Source organism: Piliocolobus tephrosceles, chromosome 5 (genome assembly GCF_002776525.5).
Source record: "Piliocolobus tephrosceles isolate RC106 chromosome 5, ASM277652v3, whole genome shotgun sequence".
In the NCBI taxonomy this organism is placed as follows: Eukaryota; Metazoa; Chordata; class Mammalia; order Primates; family Cercopithecidae; genus Piliocolobus; species Piliocolobus tephrosceles.
In genome coordinates, this window is record NC_045438.1 from 50,985,277 (window position 1) to 50,993,333 (window position 8,057).

General features: G+C 45.8%; 1 pseudogene; it reads right to left on the reverse strand.

The window, feature by feature from the left end:
* LOC116418817 overlaps positions 1 to 8,057 on the reverse strand; it is a 188,167-nt pseudogene that overhangs the window by 177,278 nt on the left and 2,832 nt on the right.

The following is an 8,057-nucleotide window of genomic DNA, read 5'->3' on the forward strand; positions in this document are numbered from 1 at the left end:
TATGATTACAACAAGTGAACATTAAAAACAAGGAAGGATGGCCTGGAGGTTGAAAGGAGCCAGTCCATTGAAAATCAGGCTTCTCTGCCCAATTTGCAGAACCAAGCCATTTCTCAGACCCTGAAGCCATTACTAGAAGGAGACACCAGGTTCCAATGAGGAAGGATCTTTCAACCCCACAGCAAGTGCAATGATTCTTTCTGGCCTTCCCCATAGATATTTACGGCCTCTGGAGTTGGCTGTGACTGGCGAGTTTGTAAAATACGTAAAGGTTTGCAGGAAATATATTCTCTGTCATAACTACTTAACTTTGCTGTTGTAGCTCAAAAGCATTCACAGACAATCCACAAATGATGAGGGAGGCTGGACCTGTTTGGAGTGCCCTAGGACCCAAGACACCCTAATCTGCTAGAGGTACCTGTGGTTGCAATTACTAATTGGAAAATCACAATATGGATGTCTAGTGTTCAGAAGCAAAGCAATGACACAGCAGGGAAGTCTCAACATTTAAAAGAGCCTCCTGTAGAGTACTGAGCCCTGGCAGAGATGGGGCTTCCAGTCATGGTAGGGCAGTGATCACACAGCCTCAGAGCTCCCATTATGGGGTGTGCTCCTCACCCTCTAGGTCATTAGAAAGGTAGGCCTGGCAGTGCGTAGACACAGGCGGTTCTTCTGGGATGGGCTGGAGCAGGGCCACAGGAAACCAAGAAGCTGCACAAGCAGTTGGCCCCAATCCCTACGACACCACATGGCTGCACCTCCTCACCCTTAGCTCACACCTGTGGCTTCTGGGAGGGACCCTGATGGCCCCCATAGAGCAAAGAAGCCACTGAGCAGCCAAGGAGGGGAGAGTAGGCTCCAAACCATGGAACCCCACTGCCATCACATCCAACCACCCAGAAGCCATAGGCAGGGTAGGACCCACTTCTGATTCTTCAACCATCTCCACTTGGAGATGACACCCTAGAGGATGGGGCACCAATTGCTGGGACATTGTCATCTGCTCATTTTGGGTCAGCAACCTAGTGTCCAAATCTGGTCCCTCTGTCATTTGCAGGTTGTCCTGGCCTGCTGTTGCTCTATAAAGGAACAGAACTTGACACAGAGACAGAGAACCCATGGCCTGCAAAGATCAAAGTGCCTCTCACTTTCCCTTTCTAGAAAGAGTTTGCTGACCCCTATCTACATAGTGACTATTCTCTATGATGCTGTCTCCCCAGTAGGAAGAACAGGCAGGGCTGGGACCCAAGGGAAGAAGTGGACGCCTCTACTCACCAGTGTTCCCAGGGTCATCCTGGGGGACACGGTGCTTCCCATCCCCTTGCACAGGTTCTTTGAAAAGACTAGGGTGTGTTTGCTGGAGTGTGTCCTCAGGCAAGGGGTAGAGAGTGCCAGGTGGTGGAGGAGGTGGTGATGTTACTGGGTTACTGGTGGAGAGTCTTGCCCAGGATTAGCCCAGCCGCAGAAGCAGAAGTCAGTGGTGTGGGCCTGATGCCGGTAGTGGGGCCTGGAAGTGGCTTCGCTGTCCTGCAGCTGTGGGCCCAGGGAGCATTGATTATGCCCAACCCGGCTCTGTTCATCTGTGAGCTGGATCCCAATAGCATCGTCGAGTTCAGGTGAGGATTAAGCAAGTTCATGCACCCGGAGAGCTCAGAACTGCAGTACCTGGTTCGCAGTGAGCACTGTGTGTGTCAGCCTATCGTCATCTGCTGGTGCAGGTAAGGGTCACAGATGAGTCCGGTCAGGAGGCAGCTTGGAATCAGGGCTTTGGGCTTAGAAAGTGAGATTTCTGTAGGACCACTTTGAAATTTAGCCTGTAATGGGCAGTTTTGCTCCTAATCGCTCTTGAGAGACAAGCCATAAAACATTGCTTATCCCTAAACTGAGAGCAGAAAGGGCTGAGGGGAGGAATGGTGGCCCTGGCTCCCCCTGCCATGGGCCCACTCTGCCAGCTGATGACCGACACAGACGGACGGAGGATGTTCCAAAGTCGAGGCTCAGGGCTGCTGCCTTTTCTCCATCTGTTTCTTAGTTTAAAAAAGTTTATCCCAGAGTCTCTGTTACTACAGATTCCCTTACACTCTGCTGTGGGCTAATCTTTAGGATAAACATCACCTTTTGTGAGTGTTTTTCTCCTTCAGGTATCCTCTTTCATCTTGAAACCAGGAAGAAACATATGGTCTCATTCAATGCTGAAAAATGCATCCCTTGCTCATTTTTAAACCTTTTCATCTTCCCTTTGTTTTCTGCCTAAATGTCTCAATTTATGTTTTTCTTTTTCTTTCAGGGATGGCAGATGCTTAAGTATGTGCAGTCTGTGAAGCAGGTTGTAAATATGATATTATTATTATGACTATCCCTGATAAGAAAGGCATGTCCTCTGCACCTCCAGTCCTGGGCCAATGCCATGCAGCCCCACTCAGATGACCAACTGCAGCCACTTGGAGCAATGACAGAGGATGACGAGGAATCAACCTATTTGGATGAAGGCCTTTGGTGGGCAGGCAGAGAAGAAATCTCTTAAGAGAAGGAAGCATTGCCGGGGTGTGGGAGCCTCCATTTGCTGGTGCCTCAGTCCCATTTTTGACCAATTTATTCAACAAACATTTATCAAGGAATGTCTTTGTCCCAGACTCCATCCTAGGCATGGGGCATGCAAGAAAGACAGATGCCTGTACCCATGGATCCCCCGTGCAGGAGGCAGACAGGAAATGAACAATTCATTCATGAACAGTGAATTTCAATTAATAATGAACAGTGTAATTTCAGATCATACTAAGTGGTGTAAAACAAAGTGTGTCGATGTGATAGGAAGAGACTAGGGACTATGGAGCATCAGGGATGGCTCTCTGTAAGGAGACCGTGTTTGAGTTGAGCCTCGAATGCAGAGAAGAAATCTACTGAGTAAAAACTAGTGGAAGAACCGCTTCTGTTCAACATAGCAATGGAACTCCTAGTCAGGGCAATTAGGCCAGAAAAATAAGTAAAAGGCACCCCAGTTGGAAAGGAAGAAGTAAAATTATCTCTGTACTCAGGCGACATGATTTTATATGCAGAAAACCCTAACAATTCTACAAAACCCTAACAGTTCTAAAACTGTTAGAACTAATAAGTGAATTTGACAAGTTGCAGGATATAAAATCAACATGCAAAAATCAATGGACATGAATAATTCCAAAAGAAAATTAAGAAAACAATTCAATTTACTATAGCATCAAAAATAGTAAAGAACAGAAATAAACTTAAATGAAGAGACGAAATATTTGCACACCGAAAATTATAAAAAACTATAAAAATTGCTGAAAAATTAAAGCAGACACAAGTAGATGCAGACACCAGGTCACCAGGTGTTTGCTCATGAATCAGAGGACTTAATATTGTTAAGATGGCCTTACTTTCCAAAGCAATCTATGGATTCAATGCAACTCCTATCAAAATTCTAATATTTTTGTAGAAATAGAAAAATTTATACTAAAATTCGTATGGAATCTCAGGGGGCCTCAAATAGCCAAAACAATCTTGAAAAAGAAGAACACAATTAGAGATATCACACTTCCTGATTTCAAAACTTTCTGCAAAGCTACAGTACAGTAATCAAAACAGTATTGTACTGACATGAAGATAGGCATGTAGACCAAGGGAACAGTATAGACAGCCCAGAATTAAACCCTGACATGTAGGGCAGATGATCTTTAACCAAGTTGCTAAGACCATTCAATGGAAAAAGGACAATCTCTTCAACAAATGGTGTTGGGAAAACTGCATATCTACATGCAAAAGAACCTTACATCATATATAAGAAATTAACTCAAAATGGATCAAAAACCTAAACATAAACCTAAAACTATAAAACTCCCAGAAAAAAACATAAGGGAAAAGCTTCATGACATTGGATTTGGCAATGATTTATTGAATATGAAAAAGTAAAAGTGTAGACAGCAAAATAAAAAACAGATAAGTTGGACTACAGCAATATTAAACACTGTGCATCCAAGGATACACCAGAGTGAATAGGTAACCTATGAAATGGGAGAAAATGTTGAAATATACATAAGGGGCTAAAATCCAGAATAAACCTAACCAGAGTTGCTTCTTTCTGCAGAAAGCCAGGGCTCTGTCCTTTTCTTGTTTAAAAGGATGAAATGCAAGGCCTGGAAACGAGCTAAAGGCGCATCAACACCAAAATCAAGATGTTTTCTTTGAGGTGATTGAACAATTGGAGAAGAACAACTACAGGATTTGGTGATCTTAGGGCTGGTCCCATTTGCTCTGTCAAATTATTTCATGTTTATCTTCTGGGAGTTCCTGAGCTAGGAGGGCTGTTGGAGGCCTGGCAGAAGGGCCTTCCAAGCTGGGGGACTAGCATCACACAGGCTTGACAGGAGAGGGGGGCCCCTAGTCCAAAGAAGTAGCAGAAGGCTGGGTGTGGTGGCTCATGCCTATAAGCCCAGAACTTTGGGAGGCCAAGGCGGGTGGATCACTTGAGGCCAGGAGTTCGAGACCAGCCTGGCTCACATAGCAAAACCATAAATATTTTTAGTTTCCATTAAAAATACAAAAGTTAGCCTGGTGTGGTGGCACGTGCCTGTAATCCCAGCTACTCAAGAGGCTGAGGCAAGAGAATCGCTTGAACCTGCGAGGCAGAGGTTGCAGAGAGCCAAGATTGAGCCATTGCACTCCAGTCTGGGCAACAGAACCAGACTCCGTCTGAAAAAAAAAAAAGGTAGCAGAGAAAAGCCAGCGAAGCAGGAAGGCAGAGGAGGTGAAAGAGGAGAGCAGGCAGGGACTAGATGGCACAGAGCCTAGCAGCCACGGTCAAGGGTGCTGCTGGTTTAGAAAGCTGGGGCATAAGGGAGACAGATGAGTGCTCTTAAAGTCCAGGTGGCCTGGGGAAAAGAGAAAGCATGGGGGTCATTCAGCCAGGCTGGACTGGGTCCCACCCATGTGCCACCCACATTGTGGCCTCTGCCTCTCCCTCCCAGCAGGTGCCCCCGATTTCCCTTGGAGGCTAAGCTGTGGGGTAAGTGGAGACTTTGAGTCTTCATTTAACAAGCCCACGTGTCCCTGTCTCTTGGCAGGGACCCCCGGCCAGCTCAGGGGTAAGAATGCACTGATGGGCAGCGGTGAAGTCCCCTGTGAAGAGCCCCGATTGGATTTCTGAGGCGTCTTTAGCCTGAGGGCCCCAGCGAGGCCCTGGCCAGGGACCTTTATCCGCATGCCTCTCACTCCCTTGATTGAATCTATCGATTCCCTGTCTATCACCACCTTCCCCAAGACACAAGGATGGGATGGTTTAAATGATTTACTTATTTCAAGCCACTAGGTCCTGACAAAGAAGCCAATAGGTGAATGTTAGAATGTTTTCCCCTAATTATTCAGGCTCTCTGAAGAACAGTCTGAAATATCTTGCTGTGAATGGAGCCAAGGTGGAGATGAGGCTGGAGCTAGAGAAAGGGTTCTCTGAACCACCTGCTCTCCTGCATGGGTTCCCCCAGGGCACAGGTGTATTTAATTCACCTGTAGTCGGTGAATGTTGGTGGAGCACCTCTGCTACGTCGAGCACTCGTCTAGCTGCAGGGACGCAGAGATGGAAAACCATGTGGCCTTGGACCCTTCAGCCACTTGCAATCTATTGAAAGGGCGGAGTGTTTAGGGCATAATTAGAGCTATAGTTTAAGGATAGATAGACCAGGTTAGGAATGCAGTGAAGGGGAAGTTCATGGAAGGGATACAGAAAGAGAGCTGGAAATAGGGTGGAACACCGTGGCTTACACCTATAATCCCAGCACTTTGGGAGGCCAAGACAGGCGGATCACTTGAGGTCGGGCATTTGAGACTAGCCTGATCAACATGGAGAAACCCTGTCTCTACTAAAAATACAAAATTAGCCGAGCATGCTGGTGGATGCCTGTAATCCCAGCTACTTGGGGGGCTGAGGCAGGAGAACTGCTTGAAGCCAGGAGGCGGAGATTGCAGTGAATCGAGATCACACCATTGCACTCCAGCCTGGGCAACAAGAGCAAAACTCCATCTGAAAGAAAAAAAAAAAAAGATGGAGAGCTGGAAATGTATACCAGGGTGAGGATATTTGATGCTTAAGAATTTTTAATGAATTATTCCCCTTTTTATTTTGTTTGAGTACAAAATAAACCTTTACGAAATTTTTAAAATAAAGATTTTTATGGGTCACACTCTGATAATAACAAATGACATTAAAATAAATAGTAAAAAGATAGCTCTGGCCAGGTGTGGTGGCTCATGCCTGTAATCCCAGCACTTTTGGGAGGCCGAGGCAGGCAGATCACTTGAGCTCAGAAGTTTGAGATCAGCCTTGTCAACATGGAGAAACCCCATCCGTACCAAAAATACAAAAAATTAGCCAGGTGTGGGGGTGCACACCTGTGGTCCTGCCTACTCAGGAGGCTGAGTTGGGAGTTCTCACTTGAGCCTGGGAAACAGAGGTAGTGAGCCAAGATCGTACACCACTGCACTCCAGCCTGGGTGCAGAGTGAGACTCTGTCTAAATAAATAAATAAAGGAAAATAGAATAAAAGCTGGCCCCACTAGGAACGCTCTGTGTCTTGATTGGGATGATGTTTACTTGAATAGACACATTTGTCAAAACTCCTTGAATGGGACGCTGCCCCTCCAACACCAAGAATAAATAAGCTCAATTTCCCATCACCCTGGCTTCTTCTTTTTCCCCTCTTCCTCTCTGTATATTTTGCCTCAGTAAGAAAAATGTATTATGGTTTCTGAAGCCAACCGCTTCCTCCTCCTCCCTTGTGAACAGTCAAGCAAAGAATGAATTTAGATTTTATTGCAGTATCAAGGCCTCTCTCATTAAATTACTCCCACCATCTTTTGTCTCTCCTGGTAAGTGAGCTTAATTATCTCTTGCTCCTTGTACTCTTGAAAACTGCCTCATGTGCTTCTGACTTGGGCAATGTTAATGCTTTGGGCAGCTTTAGGTTTCCTGACTGTTGCCTGCACTCCAGACCTCATCCCCAGCCCATCCCCATCCTCATCTCCGCCCAGCGCTTCCCATCTTCCCACATTCCTGTTCTCATCCCTTGTTCTGTCTGCACCTATTTGTTCACTGACATTCCCGTACTTTCTACTTCTACTGAAATCCTGATTATATCCAGTCATGCTTTTCTTATTTTTTAAAAAACTGAAATGTCTGTAATTCCAACACTTTGGGAGGCTGAGGTGGGTGGATCGCTTGAGCCTAGGAGTTTGAGACCAGCCTGGGCAACATGGCAAGGCCCCATCTCTATAAAAAATGAAAAAATTAACTGGGTGTGGTGGTGGGTGCCTGTAATCCCAGTTACTCAGGGAGAATGAGGTACGATAATTGCTTGAACCTGGGAGGCGGAGGTTGCAGTGAACTGAGATCATGCCACTGCACTCCAGTCTGGGCAACAGAGTGAGACTTCGTCTCAAAACAAACAAACAAACACACACACACACAAACAAAAACCCCTGAAATGTGATGATGACCATTGTGTCCTTATCAACAGCCCTTGCTTGCCAGCTCATGTTAGTTGCGGTGGGAGCATGGGCAGCCAGGAATATTGGGCGTTCCCCGGCCTGTGCAATTTGAATGATGGATCCAAAACTGCACAATTCACAAAAAGCAGCCATGTAAGAAAGAAGCCTTTCATTTCTTCATATGGGCCCCTGGTTACATGTGATGCAGGTGACAATTACACATGTCCCCTTAGCAGTCTGGAAAATTCTAATGAAGAGAGGAGTTTAAGTCCCTTCACAAAAACAATTAATTTTCTATAAAAAAATTCTGCATGATGGATCATGTTGCATTTCAAACTCTACAGACTGTCTCATATAAATGTCCCTTCCTTCTTTCCTTCCTTCCTTCCTTCCTCCCTTCCTTTCCTTCCCTCTTTTCTTCCTTTCCTCCTTTCCTCTTCTTCCTTCCTTCCTTCCTTCCTCCCTTCCTTTCCTTCCCTCTTTTCTTCCTTTCCTCCTTTCCTCTTCTTCCTTCCTTCCTTCCTTCCTCCCTTCCTTTCCTTCCCTCTTTTCTTCCTTTCCTC